The 17,991-nt window shown below is 40.8% G+C and overlaps 1 protein-coding gene across 6 annotated transcripts in view; it reads right to left on the bottom strand.

Moving 5' to 3' along the window:
- The window catches only part of GHR (growth hormone receptor), a 290,708-nt gene that overhangs the window by 269,927 nt on the left and 2,790 nt on the right, over nucleotides 1-17,991 (bottom strand). For 3 of the 6 annotated variants that reach the window (XM_067030930.1, XM_067030931.1, XM_059060884.2), the window contains exon 2: nucleotides 131-179. The exons of the other annotated variants lie outside the window; for them this stretch is intronic. The gene's annotated coding sequence lies outside the window, so the exon portion shown is untranslated. The remainder of the gene's footprint in view (nucleotides 1-130; nucleotides 180-17,991) is intronic. 6 annotated transcript variants of the gene reach the window in all.

Raw genomic sequence — 17,991 nt, 5'->3', positions numbered from 1 at the left:
ACCACTCAGAATTTTAAGCCCAACTGTTGCCCAATCTTTCCATTTTTCCAAGACAAACTGGAGTTTTTTTATGTTGACAACTAATTTAAAAGATTATTAAGCTCCATACCCACATGCATAGAAAACTCACCTATAGAATTCCAGTTGGGACCTCCAACCTAATCCGGTGAATTTCAGCCCTGATTAAAAAAAAAAAAAAAAAAAAAAAAAGAATCACCTGGGAGCTTTAAAAATACACATCTACCTCCTCTTCCAATTGGCAATTCTGATTCACCTGGGCAAGGATAAGCTTTCAGGTGATTCTAATCAGCAGCTAGAGTTGAAAACTACTAATCTGGTCTAACCTATGAATTCTACAGATGAGGAAATAGTGGCCCAAAGACTAAAGCAACCTGCAGCTAGCAGGAGAGAAAGAACACGGTTTTTTACCAACATGCTGTTAGCAAAACTCTAATATAAATGCTACTTTTTTTTGCCAATGAACCGGAGTTTGGGCTCCAATATATATAATCTGTAAAGTTTCAACTGCTTCCTCAGGAGACGTGTTAGGAGAAAGAGGACTGCAGCATCAAAAACGAAGTCTAGTGACTATCATGCAACATTTGCATTGGATTGTAAACTCCACGAAGGCAAAGGATTGGTCAGTCCCTCCCTCACCACTGCATAAACACTTGATCAATAAACGACTTCATGATTTTCATCAAAGTTCTATTCCCAAATAAATTGGGAATAAAGTTCCCTAAAAGCTCAAAAATCAATTTTCTACAGAGCAATGTCACTGATAGAAACATTTCAGAGGAAACAAATTATGAGGTCTCAACTATCTAAGGGGAAGATCCTTAGATCACTGTTGACAAAGAGCTGTAAATAGTAAAGAGCTGCAAACAGAAGGAATAAGCTGTTCACAAGAGCCCATCTCATTAGGTTTAAAGCTTCCTTTCCCTAAACAGCACAAAAAGGAACAGACCACTCTATTTACGTCACTTTCATCACCACCACTAACTCAGAATATTTATTTTTTCTGGAGCTGAACCCTTGCCAACTCCAATAGCCATAGCTTAAATATCCTGTCTGGTTTCTTGACTCCCTGACACAGAACCACCGCAATCCCTTGTCTGTCTGCACTTTTATTCCTTTTCACACACTGTAGTGGATAACTGGCCTCAAAAAATGGAATATAGCATTGTTTTATATTTACCTCAAAAGATTTGGTGATAAATACCAGGCTTCCTTTCACCCTATGAAGATGCTGGCAAAATCCTACTCATTGTGCAAGAGTAAGACAAGTTATTGGTTTGTTATTTAAAAAAATACACCTCTGCCCTGTCAGTCAGTGCAATCCAACCATCTTTCTTCTTCATAGTGAGCTGTCTGTCACTGAACCAGGTTCGTCTTGCCCCGACGCACAGCAAACCAAAACGCTGAGGCAACGAGAGGTTTGCAGCAAAGAGAGGGTTGATTAACAAAGCAGCCAAGCGAGGAGATGGGAGAACAAATCTCAAATCCGCCTCCCTGAAGGCAAGGGGGCTTGGAGTATTTATGGGGCACGAATGAAGAAGCCGAGTGGTCTGAGGCGTGGGAGGCATGGGGGAAGGTGATTGGAAAAAGGTGCGGGAATCATCCTTCTGCACGGGCGTAACTAGGCAACAGGTCTCTGCACCTTTGAAGGGTAGCGTTTTTTTTTCGGTCCTCCGATGTCAAAAGGTCACGGAGCAGACAATTAAGCATGCCCAGGGTCGGTGGTCCGATCCAGTCTTAACCAGCTCAGCTCAAAATAGATGTTGCTGACTCCAAGTTCCTGGAAAATAACTCTGGCAAACATCTAACTGTTTAGGCTAGGTGCCGCTTGGAGGACAGGCAAGTCTTCAAACAACCTTGATTAGTGAAGGCAGGTGGAATGGATCTGACTGCTTACCCATGGGTTTATTTCTAAAATAACAAATCTGATCATGTCACTTACCTACATAAGAAATTCTAGGGCAGCTACCTACTGGGACCCAGAAAAAGTCCAAGATCCCTGACGCTACGTATGAATCCTACCGACTTTTCCAGCCTCATTTCCCTTCACCTACCCTCAAATATCCTCTGGTTCAGCCACCTCAAACCACTTCTCAAATTTCCCTAACACACCATCTTCTTTTACAGTTCCATGAGTATGAGCTGTCCCTTTAAGAACTCCCCTTCCCCTTTTCTCTACGGGGTGGGGGAGGGGTGCTTTTCAAGAATGGGCTCAAAAGGCATATCTTCTGAGAAGCCTTCCCTGAGGCTCCGGGACCACAGGTCTCAGTTTCCTCCACCTCTCCTGCCTCCCATGGGGTTAGTTGTGAATGTAATTAAATGCCTCTAGGCTGTGTGCTGCCAAAGCCCGCGTCTGCTCTTCATCGCTTCCCTGGTGCCTGGCTCATGCAGGCACACAGTATGGAACCCAGGTTTGCTGAGTTCAACTGACCGCTGCTGCCCCACCTGTGCGGATAAGCAGACAAAAGTGGTTGTCCGGGCGGTTCCGCCTCCTGTGACAACTAGGGCTCCACTCACGGTGAGCCTACTGGTATTTGTGACTGTTCTGCTTATCAGTGCTTTGGCTTCAACTGCTCCATTATGAGTCTCTCCCGTGAACGAAAAATACTGGACAATCTCACTTACCTGTAGAATCTAAAGAAAGCGAACTCATAAAAACAAAGGAGGATGGTGGCTAGAGGGGTTCGGAGTTGAGTGAAACTGGGAGATATTTGTCAAAAGGGTGTAAACTTTCAGTTATAAGATGCATACGTCCTAGAGACCTAAGGTACAGCATGGTGACTATAGTTAACAATACTGTACTGTACACTTGAAATCTGCTAAGAGAATAGATCTTAAATGTTCTCACCACACACAAAACAGTAACTACGTGAAGTGATGGATGTGTTAACTAACATTCATGTGGTAACCATTTCACAATGTGTGTACATATATCAGATCATCGCAGTGTATACTGTAAGCTTGCACAATGTTATTAGTCAATTATATCTCAATAAGGACCTTAAAATACATGAAAACAAACCAACAAACACAAATATGCTCTCTTCTCTAAACCACACTGAGCTTGAGTCAGACCCTCCTTATTCAACATAATGTATGACATAAAAGTCAATGTTGATTGACTTTTCAAGTCAGATGTCATAGGCAGTCTCTCTTGAGATTTACCTAGGTCTCTTTTGCTGTGATTTAAATCAGGAGAAATCAAGAATATCTTCAGAAAACTCACCACCAGAGATGGAGGAAACAGAAAATCACAGTCATATCAAGTTTATCAATGAAAAAAATTTTAAAAACCACAACGATGACTGGACCACCACGTCTATTTCCCCAGCAAAAGAACACACTCACACTGTTAGTTCAGTACAGAAAGCTAGCTTTGGGTGCTCTCAAGAGTGGGGTATTTTCTATCAACAACAGCGCCAGTCCTTTAGAGCTTGATGGTGGCATAATGCCATCAATGATTCTGACTCATGACTGACTCATTATTCTATTTGCTGGACTGTAAAAGATACCATAGTGCCCTCTTAATGTGCATCAGCAATAATGTTACCTTTTGAAACCTGTATCATCAATTCTACTTTAGTCTGAATGCATCCAAAATACCTTTATCACACAGAGAATAAATCCATCAATTACTAATTACTGAATGCCCACTATGGCCCAGCACATTGCTGTGGAGGATATGCAAAAAAAAAAAAAATCAACCAAAATTCTTTCCTTGATGAATTTAATGTAAATCATAATGACATTTTACATATTAGGTCCCTTATTTTGATTTTTCTCGACAAGATCTCACAGAGCAGAACGCTCATCATCTGCAAGGCACTGTAGTGAGGCTACCGGCCGGGGAAGCTGCAGACTTCGACCCTGAATACATGCCATATGCAGGAAGGAAATGCCCATGAGAAACTCAAGTGAGAGAAAGTGTGAGGGTCTTAATAAACACGCCAATGAAGTGCCAGGGAAAAGGGACAAGGGAGCTTGTGGCTGGAAATGGAGCAGGAGTTTGACATTGTGGCCTTTGAGCTGCACCTCAAAGGATGAGTAGAATGAGAGGCTGCAAAAAATAGAGAGAAGGGCCACTGTGGAGGAACAACATGAACAAAATTGCTGGGCAGAAACAAATGAGATATTCTGAGGGCAAAGAAGCAGTTCAGCTTGAAGCTCGGCAGAAAATCCAGATGGATAAGTAGGCTGGGGTAACATCACAGGGCTACGAATACCAGGCTAAGGAATCTGAAGATCAATCCTTAGGCTAATAAGATGATTTTTGAGAGCATGAGTGGTCAGAACAACAGTTATTTAAGATGCTTTGGCAACGGTGAGATGGAGCTAAAGGAGGCTAAGTAAGGGCTTCTACGGCTGTGGCTTCTGCTTCAACCAGTGTATGAGCTGACCACTGTAGTGATTCTTGTGATTAACGTTTACAGCTACTGTCAAATGGAAATCTATTAACTGCTTGTGGTGTCTTGCTTCACAAAGCTTTGGCTTCAAACACATCATTATAAAGTCTCTTGTCACTGGCATTGAGCAGTCTGTGTGCTTTCTAGTCTGCCCAGAGCTAAGTGTTATAAGACCGAAGTGCCAAAAAATACATACAGCAAAATGCTCCTGATTCCCAGCAAAGACCAAACCCAGCTTGTAGTGTAATGTTTATGTTCTACATAGCACCTGCCGTATATGAAGCACTTGACAAATGATTAATTAGATTGAGTATTTTTTGTTACTGTTGAATCCAGAGAAGACAGTGCTATAATCCGCTTTGGTGTCAGGTTAATTTTATGCGTCCACCTGACTGGGCCACGGTACCCAGATACATGGTCAAACACTATTCGGAGGGTTTTTGGATGAGATTAACATTTAAATCAGTAGACTTTAAGCAGATTGCCTTCCAGAAGGTGGGTGGACTCATCGAACCAGCTGATGCCCTGAATGAAACAAAAGACTGACTTCCCAGAGTTAAGAGGGAATTCTGCAACAGACAGCTTTTGAATCTGAAGTGCAACTTCAGCTCTGCTCCTGGGCTCCAGCCTGCCCTGCAAATTTTGTACTCGCTAGCTTCCATAACTGTGTGAGCTAATTCCTTGAAATAAATCTCCTATATACATGCACATCCTATTTGTTCTGTTTCCCCAGAGAACCCTAATACCGTAGTGAAACATGCCAGAGTTTTCACAACCTACTTCAGGTCTACCTGAATCTCCTTATGATCATCTTCTCTAGAAAATGCCCTTGACATGAAATTTATGGAATGACAGATAAGGGCTATGGGCTGGGGGTAGGAGTATCTAGCTAGATTTGCTGGGCTTTCTTAGGCAGTCGTTATGCCTATGAGCCCTGTACATTTCATAAGCACTCCAATTAGCTAGACGTTAACTATACCATTACCTTCTATTTAATATGTAGAGAACAGAAGTGAGTTGTCTGAACTGAAAAAATGTGGCAGTGACGATCCTTATTACTGAATTCCAGGAAAAAAATGAATGTATTATACTTTCATATGTGATTTCAATTAATAAAATTCTATTTAATATGTAGAGAACAGAAGTGAGTTGTCTGAACTGAAAAAATGTGGCAGTGACGATCCTTATTACTGAATTCCAGGAAAAAAATGAATGTATTATACTTTCATATGTGATTTCAATTAATAAAATTCTGACACCATTGCAAGGTGAGTGCACCATGATAGAGCCACTGAGTCCAAGGACCTAGGCTAACTGAAGGCCAAGCAGGCCCCATATAGGAACCCAAGCCTCACATTCAGACCTCTGCAGCCAGACTGACACCCTCCCATGCCAAGTAGGCCAAAGTGCTGTCCCTCCAAAGAGACTGTAGTGAACAAATAATTACCATGTTTCTAGTCCCTGTTTTCATCAGTCAAATCCCCAAACACCAGATAATTTGTCCTGAATTGTACTAGCTTCCCTATAATAATTATTCCTTCTTTGCTGTGGACTTCTAACATCAAAGAGAATGCGCAAGAGGGCAAGACCTATGACTTCAATCTGTGAAGAAGGAAATGCATATGGTTTTAGAGTTTTTGTTTTATTTTAAAGGCACACTTTTTTGTTTGTTTGTTTGTTTTTTGTTTTTTTGCGGTACACGGGCCTCTCACTGTTGTGGCCTCTCCCGTTGCGGAGCACAGGCTCCGGACGCGCAGGCTCAGCGGCCATGGCTCACGGGCCCAGCCGCTCCGCGGCATGTGGGATCTTCCCGGACCGGGGCACGAACCCGCGTCCCCTGAATCGGCAGGCGGACTCTCAACCGCTGCGCCACCAGGGAAGCCCCAAGGCACACTTTTTTTGACTGCTTTCTCTAATTGTGTCTTCATCTTGATTTCACACTGCTAGTATCTTTTATCATTATGGGCTTAATAACAATCACTTCGTCATATTCCTGTTTTGTTTTTATTTACACTACATCCTTATATTCCTTAAAAAAAAAAAAGCACTGGAATCACCACTGAGCTTTAAATCATCTATGGGCCCCACTCTTAAAGATTCAAATTTCTTTCTTCTGGGGTGCAGCATCCTGTTCGGATCACTGACCTTTATTCTTCTATCACATTTAATCAACTACTCTGACTTCTACTCTCTCTCTCTCCTGTCTTAACTTATTTTTCTTAACCAGCTTAGATTCCTGGTTGATCATTTCAGAGACTCCCTTGCTGATGCCATCTTTTCATCACAGCTCTTTGACAAAACCTTAGGGCCTAGATGATCCCACTTTCCCTGTGCTTGGCAATGGCTGAATGCCTCCAGTAAGCATCAAATACTTTATAATTCTTTTAACACTGTATCACCATGAATTTCTGAACATCAGCCTCAACTGGGCCTTCAAGAAATGACTAGGGATCCTACTAAGCTTCACTAATTTACTCCCTTTCATATATTCAAGCTTTCTCTGTCCGCCTCAAAAATCTGAAACTACTTCCTTTCTTTGCCAGGATGCCATCCCTTTCTCTCTCCCATTCAGGTACTTTTCAAAGAAGCCATTTCATAGAGACGCCTTTAACTTGCAGCTACCACACCTGGGCATCTGCACCCTTCCCTTCTTCCCTCCTAGTGCAGAAGGGAAGGAATCCTCTCTCCTCTCTCCTCTCTGATTCCTCCAGCTGTCCTCAGAGTGGAACCCCTTCTAGCTTCTTGGGAATCCTGCACGATTGATTACCCACCCTTTCTCTTGCTTCAACCCTCATCCGCCCCATTGCTCTTTCCCATCTACCCTTAGATAAGCTTGGGTCTCCTAACTTTAGAAACCTCTCCCTTAATGCTATTTCCTCCTCTAGTTAAAGCTCCATCCTTTTGTTCCCCTCCAGAGCCAAATGTCTTGAGCTATCTCTATCCACTGTGTCACTTTGTTCACTCCCCACACCCCCATGACGCTTCATTCTGTCCTCTGGCTCCATCATTACACCAGCCCAGCTCTCCCTGAAGTCCTTCCAGACATCATTTTACTAACCCAAAGGACACTTACAGGGCCCTTTTTACTTCACCCCTCAGCAGCATCTTAAATGATTCTCTTTCCCTGGCCTCTGAGATGACACTCTAGCATCTTCTCTGTCACACTTTTCATTCTTATTTGTCAGCTTTTCCTCCACGTGGCTTTTAATGCATATCTTTTTTCTTTTCTTTTTTTTTTTTTTTTTTTTTTGCGGTACGCGGGCCTTTCACTGTTGTGGCCTCTCTCGTTGCGGAGCACAGGCTCCGGACACGCAGGCTCAGCGACCATGGCTCACGGGCCCAGCCGCTCTGCGGCATGTGGGATCTTCCCGGACCGGGGCACGAACCCGCGTCCCCTGCATCGGCAGGCGGACTCTCAACCACTGCGCCACCAGGGAAGCCCCACGTGGCTTTTAAATGTTGGGATTCCTCATGGCTCAGAGCTATGCTTTCTTCTCTCACTCCATTTTCACTCTGTGAGCTAAGAGTGATACCTTTGTGGCTTCAATACTATGTCTAAACCCCTGACTTCCAAATTTATATCTCCAGACACCTCTGATCCAGGACCAAGACCACACGGAATCTCCTTACCGATGTCTTAAAAAGGCCTCCAACTGAAAATGGCCCCAAACCAAACTACTTTCTCCTAACCTATGCCTGGTCTCCCTCCAGTGTTCCCCGTTCCCCTGAAGAAGCCAAATACCGGGGAGTTTTCCATGGCGTCCCTCACACAATCATATCCAAGACAGCGCGAAGTCCAGTCTACTTTCCTTCATAAATAAGTGGTATATCTATTAACCATAAGTAACAATAAATCTCTCCACTTCTCCCCATCTTTATCACCACCACTCTGGCCCATGCTACTAACACCTCTGGCCTCCAACAGATTCAGAATACATCTCCCTGAACACCTCTGTCCACTCCTCCTCTATCCATTCTTCATTATAAAGCAAAGTGACCTCCTTCAAATGCAAACCTGATTGTGTCACTATTTTGCTTCAAAAACCTTCAATGGTTTTCTATTTCCCTTTCTATTGATAGAGACTACCATGCGGCCTGCAAGACCATGTGAGATACAGTCCCTGCTTACTTCTCTGGCCTCTTCTTAGGCCATGCTCCTTGCTCTCTGGGCTCTGGCCACACTGACTGTTGTTCTTACTTCTACTCCTTTAGATTTCAAATATCTTCTTTTGAAAGCCTTCCCTAACCACCAAGCCCCAACCTGAATCTTGTCTCCTTATACTTTTATTCCATAGTACTTAAAACTGTTTTTAATTATATTTGGTTAATGTCCTCCTCCATTCTAGACCATGAACTCCTGTGAGGCAGAGGCTATGTCTGAGTTGCTTACCATATGATAGTATTCTAGCACCTAGTCTCCTGCTCTGCTGGGCAAAGAATAGACTGAATTAAGGAGTGGTTTGTGAGTGACTGAATGAATGAATTATAGTAATGATGGGTCTTTATACTCAGCTATCAATATTCATCTTTATCCTCCCCTGCAGCACAAACCCAGAATCAAGGTCAAGCATAAACTTTCAAGTCCAGTTCAACATAAAAAGTATTTTTTAAATACTTTTTCAGGGTATAGGCTGCATGGAGGAAAAAACATTGAAAGGGAAGGACTAGCAGGGTCTGATCTGTGTTCTCCAACGCAGGGAAGGAAAACCAGTATCTCTATCTATATTCATTCTGAAAACCAAACAAGAACTAGCCATATCCACTTCATGAATGAATTCCTTAACTTACTTAAATCACTTACTTTGTAGATACATAAGAAAAAAATCACTTTCACATACTTTTTAAAAAGGCAAATAATTTAGGATCTTCCATAAGGATCTTAAAATGCTCCAAATTCAGAACCTATACATGTACTGAAACCAACACTAACCTATCCCTTCCAGCTCTCAGAGTCCATCTTTAAATAAGTTTACAGTACTATGTCCCAAAGTCTTATACAAATTCTTGGGCTTAAGCTCAAAAGATATTAATCAAAGTCCAAGTAATTTATTAAACTGCAAGTGGCCATAAAGCAGAGTTAATTCAATTTGTCAGGCAGAGCAAACCAAGACACGGCTTGACCTATGAGCTTTTAGGACCCCCTTTGAAAACTTGAGTGAAATCACTAGGGAAGAGGTTAAAATTCAACTTTGTTTTATATCCCTCTTTAAATAATGTGAAGTGCAAGCGTGCTCTCGACAATTTAAGATTTTGAGTGATAACTTACCAAACAAAATACTTCCTGAGTTTTCCCATAAGAATTTTTTAAAAGTTCAAAATGCTCTCTTCAACAATGTGGTTATTATTAATACTCTTCCTTTTAAATCATGGACTTTTAAGGCAGTTGTCCTTTGAATTACAAAATCCCAAATCCCAGGGAAGTCATTATAACTATTATGTTAACGGGGCATTAATATTTTACTACCCATATTCGGCAGCTGTTTTTTTCTGGAAAATTTCCCCTTGCTGGATCAGTATTTCAAAATTTAAGATTTAATAAAATTAAGACAATTTATTTTTTTAATGATCAAGGCAGTGTTAGGCTGCCTTCGCTATCTATTACTGCATAACAAGTTAACTCAAAATTTAGCAGTTTAAAACAACAAGCATTTATTATCTTACAGTCTAGGGGCAGGGACCTAGAAGAGGCTTCGCTGGGTGATTCTGGCTCAGGGTCTTTCACAAGGTTGCAGTCAAGTTGTTGGCGGGGAAGGGACTGCAGTCCTTCTGAGGCTGGACTGGTGCTGAAGGCTCCACCTCCAAGGTCACTCTTATGGTGGCTTCTGTCAAGAGGATTGGGTTTCACATTGGCTATTGGGTTGGGGGCCTGAGCTCTTCATTCCACACTGGCCACGGGACTCCCTCACTTTCTTTCCTTGTGGGCCTCTCCATACTGCAGCTCAAAACATGGCTGTTGGTTTCCCCCAGCGTGAACGGTCCAAAAGACAGAGCAACCAAGACAGAAGCCACAGTGCCTTTGAATGATTTAGTCTCTGAAGTTGCACATCTTCACTTCTACATTATTCTGTTCATTAGAAATGAGTCACTAAGTCCAGCCCCCCACTCCAAGGGAGGGAAACCTGGACTCCACCGCTTGGTGGAAAGAGTGTCAAAGAATTTGTGGACATTTTTAAAACTACCACATAGGCAGTGGCTAGAAGCATGGGAGTTGGCCACATTTGGAATTAGGAAGAGCTGTGTTTGAATCTTGACTGTGCTACTTACAGCTGTGGGTCCTTGCATAAATTTAACTTCCCTATGTCATAGTTTCACCAAATGCAGAATCAGGTGGCTCATGGGGGTTTTGTGTGAAATTAAATAACATAACATGAAAAGAGGCCTTGGAATAGCCCCTGGTAATAGTAAGCACTTCCTTAATGTTGCCCATACAACAGTTATTGGTGAAGCAATCTACTGAGTGCCCATCGAGTAAAGAATACACAGTCCTTTGCCCTGTAGGAGCTTACAATCTCACTGTTACCAAAGTAAATCTGAAGTTAGACATAGAAAAGCTAGTTTTTCCTCTAGAAACCCAAGGGCTTCCTAAAGAGAAGTGGTCAGAAAAGCAGGCTAAACAAAATAAGGAAATATATAACGGTTTAAATATTTTTGTTTGCCTGCTTTTTAAAGAACAGAGACTGTTCCTTCAACTTAAATGTTCTCAGAAGTGTTGTGTATACAACAGATGAAAGCACGGCACTCTGCAGGTGGGAAGCATGCAGTGCAGCCAGCTTGGCCCTCTGCTCTGGACACACCAAGGGCCCTGAGGGGGGCTTGCTGGACCACAGTTTGTAAATCTGCATTAACAGATTGTGCCTGTATCACAAACCCAAAGGTCAAAGGTCAAATGGTCCTTTGACCATTTGATTGAAGGTCATGGTTTAAAACCATGCCAACCTAAGGGAGCCATTTAAGTAAAGAGTTTTATACATGTGATCTGAAAGGTAATGCTTTTTCTCCTTTAAAAATGTGCAATGCTTTAAACATTAGAATCTGAAGGGATTACCTTTCAGTCAATCCCTGTTTATTCCTCCTAAGAAAACAAAGACCATTTTTACACGATTGTCCCTTTGTATCTTAGAAGTTAGATCTCATTCTGAGCCAACAATTTGTGTTTTACATAGATTGTGTTATTAGATACTAACTCTAAGCTTCCAACAACTTGTAATCCAAACAAAAATTAACAAAAAACCTTAAGGCCTATTCTTTTCTGAATTTAGAATTAGAGGTTAGAGGAATTTAAGCATTGGTTAGACTAGATATCCATGTTGTTTATCTTCCCAGAGTCAAAGCTTGAATAATTTATAAAAATTTCTTCTGAATTTTATGCCCCAAGTTCCAAGGCAACCAAGGGTAATTTCAGTTGGACTACTGAAAGTATAAAGATCAGTCAAAGACTTCACTGAATATTCCATATCCTTCATGTAATATGCAAAAAAAAAGGATAGTAACTATGGAAAGACTGAGAAATGGAGGTTAACTATCCAGACTTAAACACATTATAAAATAATAAAATATTTGAATTATTACACGATATCAATGCCTGCTCTACAGAGGTGCTTTGCTTCCAAGCCTATAATTGGCCCTGGATCAAAACTTTATTATTAGAGCATGGGGTAACTTTCTGATGAGCTTTATGGTCAATGTATGTGTATATCAAGATAATAGGTTTTACAATTGTTAGTTAGGCTCTGAAAATGTTCCAAGGATCCAAGGCTGACAGTTAATCCAGCTTACTAAGAAATATACCATGCATGTTTCATAATACAGTTTTGTCAAAGACTGCATGCCCATCAAAAGGCACCAAGGATAGGGGATGGGCAAGTGGAGAAATAAAGGTTTATTTAAAAAAATCATATTGTGTTATCCAATGTAAGATGCCTGTCCCTTCCCCAACCATGCCGTCTTACCCCTAATAGGGCACATTGCCTAATTTCTAACTGCCAGCACCTGTATTTCTCTGCCTGAAGGTTCTCTCTTGCATCTCGAGATTGCTCTGCCCTCCTGAATGTTAGTGACCAGGAATTAGCGACTGATGGAAGTTGGTGGGTAAATTATTCAAACTCTTTCAACCTTGAGTGAGAGGGCTCAGGTGTGTGTTTTGCCTGGGCTCCCAAAATCTCTCCAGGAAGATGACAAACTCCAGTTGCCAATGACGGTAACTTGCTTCATAACACACCCTTTATTGTCTCCTTTCGCTTCCTTTTTTCACTTTCTCAAATAAACTTTTATCTGAATCCTTGTGTTACGGTTTTCTTCCGGGAGAAATCCAAAACGAGATGCTACTTATAACTATATTTCCTGACCAAGTGAAGTGTCTATTGAATATATCAGTTTAAGGAGATTTATGGAGAGATATTATAACTATCCCGGATTATCTTTGGTCCCTCACTCCATACCATGAGGAAATCTCACCAAATTATAAATACACTAGGAATTGGCACGTGAAAGTCATGCATTTTTGGATGTGTGGAAGAAAAATAAATTTTTGGAAGAATGCTAACAAAACTTCCATTAACTATTAAAATGCATTCATTCAACCAAAACTTATGAAGGATTTTCTATGGGATATAAAGTGAACAGAAAAGGTCTCTACTATTAGGGAGCTTACATTTTTGTTGGTGGAGATGGACAAAAAATAGAAAAAGAAATTAATAAATAAGATAATATTAGATAGTGGTAAGTGCTAAAACAGTGTTATACGATAGCATGACCTAGTTGGGGAAAGGTTACTCTAGCTAGGGGTCAGAGAAGTCCTTTTGAGAAGGTGACATTTGAGCTGGGGCCTGAATTACAAAAGAGGACCAGTCCTACATGGATGCGTATGTGTATAAATGCGTGTGTACACACACACACACAATCACACCTCCATCATATCACAGAGTCAGGCCTGAAGAGGATAATGTCCTTTCATAAAGTATTATCTCTCTAGCCTCCATAAAATACAGACCATGCAGTTATTAAAAATAGGAGGCTTACTTGTTAGATATGCATCCTGAAGTATAATATTTACATCTACAAAAGGAAAGGACAAGATGTCTGAGGCTGCTTTAAAATATTCAGGGGCACGGTAGAAAGATGAAAGAAGATTAGCAAAATACTGATGACTCTGGAAGCTGAGTAATGGGTACCTGAGGCTCAAAATACTATTTTCTTTACTTTGTTTATGTAAAGTTTCCCACAGTCAAAAGTTGTTTTTTTTAAAATAAAATGTATATCAAAGACAGAGAATTCCCAAAATTATAGAAATCTCACCTCACCAAATTTTCATCAACAAATTAGGAGTTCAAGCAGGAACGGGGTCCAGTGGAATCATGAAGGTTTAAAGAAAAACTCTGGACTATGCAATGAGAAAGGAGGTTACAGGATATCCCTTCAATGGAATGCTGAGCTGGAAAACTGGATGTGTCTCCCCAGTCCTACTGAGTCCTACAGAAAAATTCAAAATGTCTCCGTCTTGCTTCAAATATTAAAAACTTCTAGATGTTTCCAAGGCCCTGAACAAGATCCACTTTGGAAACTTGGTCATCAGGTTTGGGTGCCATCATTAATCTAAGGAGAAATATAACAAATTTGCATTACGAGCTTAGAACCTAGTTATCACCGACCCTATCCACATCCCTTTGTCCCCAACTCTCCACATACTTCTTGTCAACAATTCAATTTCTCTGTGTTTTATTACATACTAATGTCATTAATAAAATATTTATTGAATGTTTATTCTATGACAAGCAGAGTACTGTTTTGCCAATGTCCCTATCGGAAATAAGACACTACACTGACTGCTGATAGGAAAGAAATCCTTCCTCTTCATTTTGCCGCTCTTTCTTTACTATTTCAGATTTGCTAGGTATAAAAATGGTGTCTTTTCTTCAGTCATCATCATCTTGTCCAGGGATTCTGGTATTTTCTTCTACTCCTTTGGGAAGAAGCCACTGTAGAGAGGTTTTGTTTTTAGGAATCTATTTCTCCTTCACATATGCTTTTCAAGGCTCTTCTTTACTTTGCTTTACCAAATTGAGGTTTTCTGGGATAACGATAACATAGCTTGAAGATGTCCAAAGAAGCAGCTGATGGGGTGAAGTAAGATCATATGCCATCATCCTGACCAAGGACAAAGGCTGATTTCCTCACCGATAGCAATCAAAATTGGCAGTCTGACTGAAGGCTCATCAGCCGTCATCAAACTTGAGATGAGCTATCTTCTGCATCACGGTAGCATCTTCTATTTTAATCAGCATGGGGAGAGAACTATGTAAGACTCTGTTTTGTAATGGTCTCACTCTACTTTTTTTTTTATATGGCCACTCAAAGATAAAAAAGAGGGATGTGATGCTTACTATGATAAAAGGAACAGAGAGGGACGCCTCTTTTAAGGTTTTTAATTATATACTACTTTAAATGTTTCATTTGATAAACAACTGAGGATACAATCAAGGAGTTATTATAGCAAATGTCTAGCAGAGCAGGCTGTCCACCATAGATAAATACATCAAAGCACCTGTTCAATTTGCAAAAGCCCTTTTGGTTCTAGTGCTGACTGAGGGATTTACCAGGGTGCCTTCTACCACCAGCGCCAAATCTCCATGAAGTGAGTGTTTTCCCTAGGATACACTTTCCACTTAGAAGCCCAGCCAGCTGGGGATAGACTTGTTTATGTTTAAACGAATTCACAATATAAGAAGAATAATTCACTGGGATTATAATGATATTCTTCTAAAGAAAACTGACTGAGGTCTAGTCAATAACAAAAGACACAAGCCCTAATCAGAGCAGTAAACACATCTGGCAGTTTTACGGACTCTGTAGAAGGAATTACCTACTGATTTTGGAATGGAATATTTGAAGGTAAGTTGAGATGCTAATTAAAAAGACACAGTCCAACAATTTCTGACAAAAATCACTGCCTTCCTATGAATCATGAGTAAGTGAAATTTGTGCCTGACCTAAGGCTTCATTTACCTATATTAAAAGGTAATGAGAAACACCCAACAAAGAAGTTGAGACTAAACAATGACCCTCTCTGTCATCCTTCTTTTAAGAGTCTGATACTTATCATGGAATTTTCTTTAGCTCAAAGCAAAAACAACAACAAAAGAAAAGAAACTACTTCAGAAAGACCTCCTGCATCAGACCATGATGAGCTGTTATTGTTTAGAATGGGAGCTAGAAGCACAGATGTGATTACATTTTTATCTGTTTTACTTCATTGATTAAAAAAAATAATAATGGTAAAGGAAAAGAATCAGCAAACACTATTTCCTGATGCTTATGTTCAAAATTGTTGTGTATTGTTAACAAAGTGATATACATTATAGCTTGACTGTCCAAAGCAGCCCACATTAATTCAATTAACACTCTTCCCACAACTGCTATGTTTACAGCATTCAGCAGAGTGGAAAAATATAAAAATGAATAAAATTTATTTTCTGCTCTTGAAAAACCCACAGCCTAGCAAGGAAGACAGATATGTAAAAACACCATGAAACTGAAAATGAATGAAATAGGTGTTCCCGCAGACATTCAAGCAAAGCCCCAAAAGAGCTGAGAGAAGAGAGAAATTCAATAATTTGATGGATTCAAACATAGCCCTGAAAAGAATCCCAAGAGGTCATTTTGTTTACTCCTCTTTTTTTGTTGTTGTTTATTTGTTATTAATGTGTAAGAAATATGAAACCCAAGAAATTCAGTAGTTTGCAACAATTACAAAGCCTGTTAGAGGCAGAGCTCAGAGGGGACCCAGGTTTCCTGACACCCTAGTTTACTATTATTTCACATGATGCGATCCTAACTTGCAGGTTTCTTATATCAAAGTTGAACTTTGGTTTAGAACTTATATGTCCAAATACTTATCAGTGGGTCTACTATAATTTTTTTTTGGCAGGGGGAGGGTGGATATGAGGTAGGGAGTAGTGATATCGATTTCTGTACTTTATCATTGATTATTTCCTCCCTTTATATGAGAACAGAATAAAGCAAAGAAGCAAAAGTAATATGCAAGGGGGATGAGTGACAACTCTTACTGCAAACACAGACACACACACACACACACATACACACACACACGAGGGGGACAGCACGGACAATTTCATCTAAGAGCACAGGACTCTCATTGGCCCCTTGTCCTGACTGAAGGTTAGTGCACACAGTAGGGCCTTCTGATAGGCCCAGATGTCAGTCTATATCACAGGTTGGTTTTCTCTCTTTGCCAAGAAGAGAGGGTCATCTCTTTCACATCCAGACTTGCTGAAATAAACAACACTGTCATCATGTCAACCATAAACATTTCCTGCAGGAAGACAGAAGATTCTCATCTGTGTCAGATTCTCGGCTGGGAAACTCATAATTTAGTCAAGAAGCCTCAGACGGATACACAAAAGAGAAATCAATCATAACAAATAGGTGTCTAATGCGGAGTACAGGCCATAAATGCTACAAACTTTGTGTGGAAATGCCTCAGCCCCAGGCAGTAGGCATCAGAATTCTCACAGAGGAGAAAAGTGAGTCTCAGAGGAGTTAATTTGCATGTTGGTGGTAAAGCTCAGACTCAAACTGAGCTCTGATGCGTCCCAAAGTGGTTGCCTTTGAACCACACCCTCTCCCCTGTGTGTCCTGTATATACCAGCTTTGCTTCCTTACTCCAAGGGAGGACTTGGTAAGTGAGAAGCATCAGGGAACTCCCTTAGGGCTGATGGCCAGATATACCTGCTCTAGACTTCCTTGCAGCATTGGCAAGCATTTACCTCCAGAGGAAGATGAGGTTGTTGACTCAGTTCATGTCCTGTATGTATACCTTAAATCCCAGTTGCCTGAAGAAGCCTTTCCGTCTGATGTACTCTCACCTCATTTAGGGCCAGATGGCATAGTGTCTAGGACTTGGATAGAACAAGCCTTCAATAAATGCTGATTGCTAGTACTGACTCATGCTCGCGGAAGCAGACACAATGAGGCCCATGAAAAGAATACCCCACAATGTAGCCTCTACCTGTCTGTAACATGCAATTGCAATTTGCTTGCCTTCAGAACATTCTACTTCTGCTGTTCTGGGGCTTGGTATTCCTTGATAGTAAGAAATTAGGTAGCTGTCTTCACTGCATGTAGAATTCTATTTACCTGCACAGTATTATACTTTCCACAGATTTATTGGGAGTTCAGGCATGAAAAAATGTTCTGAAACTATTATCATAATGTTTTGACTGTGGATGATTAATAATCTGAAAAGAATGAGTTGTTTACAGGTTTGAAATTCGTGAACAGTGTAATGAGATGGCTAAAACAGCTCATGAATATTAAGCTGACTTAACAGATATAGAAAGTCCAGGACTAAGGATTTCACATCTATGTTTTCAATGACGTACATTAGGAGGGATGGAGAGAATGTGGACTCGAGGGCCTACCGGTCAGGGCAGAAAAGGGTGGCACCCCTCAGTGGGTGAGGAACAGCTCCAAGAACAGGCAAAAAAAGAGTTCAGGAAGAAGGAGTATACTGTTTGTTTTCCAATACAGCACTTAAAGGGAAGAGAGATTAGAT

This window comes from Kogia breviceps, chromosome 4 (genome assembly GCF_026419965.1).
Source record: "Kogia breviceps isolate mKogBre1 chromosome 4, mKogBre1 haplotype 1, whole genome shotgun sequence".
Lineage (NCBI taxonomy): Eukaryota > Metazoa > Chordata > Mammalia > Artiodactyla > Physeteridae > Kogia > Kogia breviceps.
Note: the sequence above shows the minus strand (reverse complement) of the source record. Positions and strands in the feature narration are given on the sequence as shown.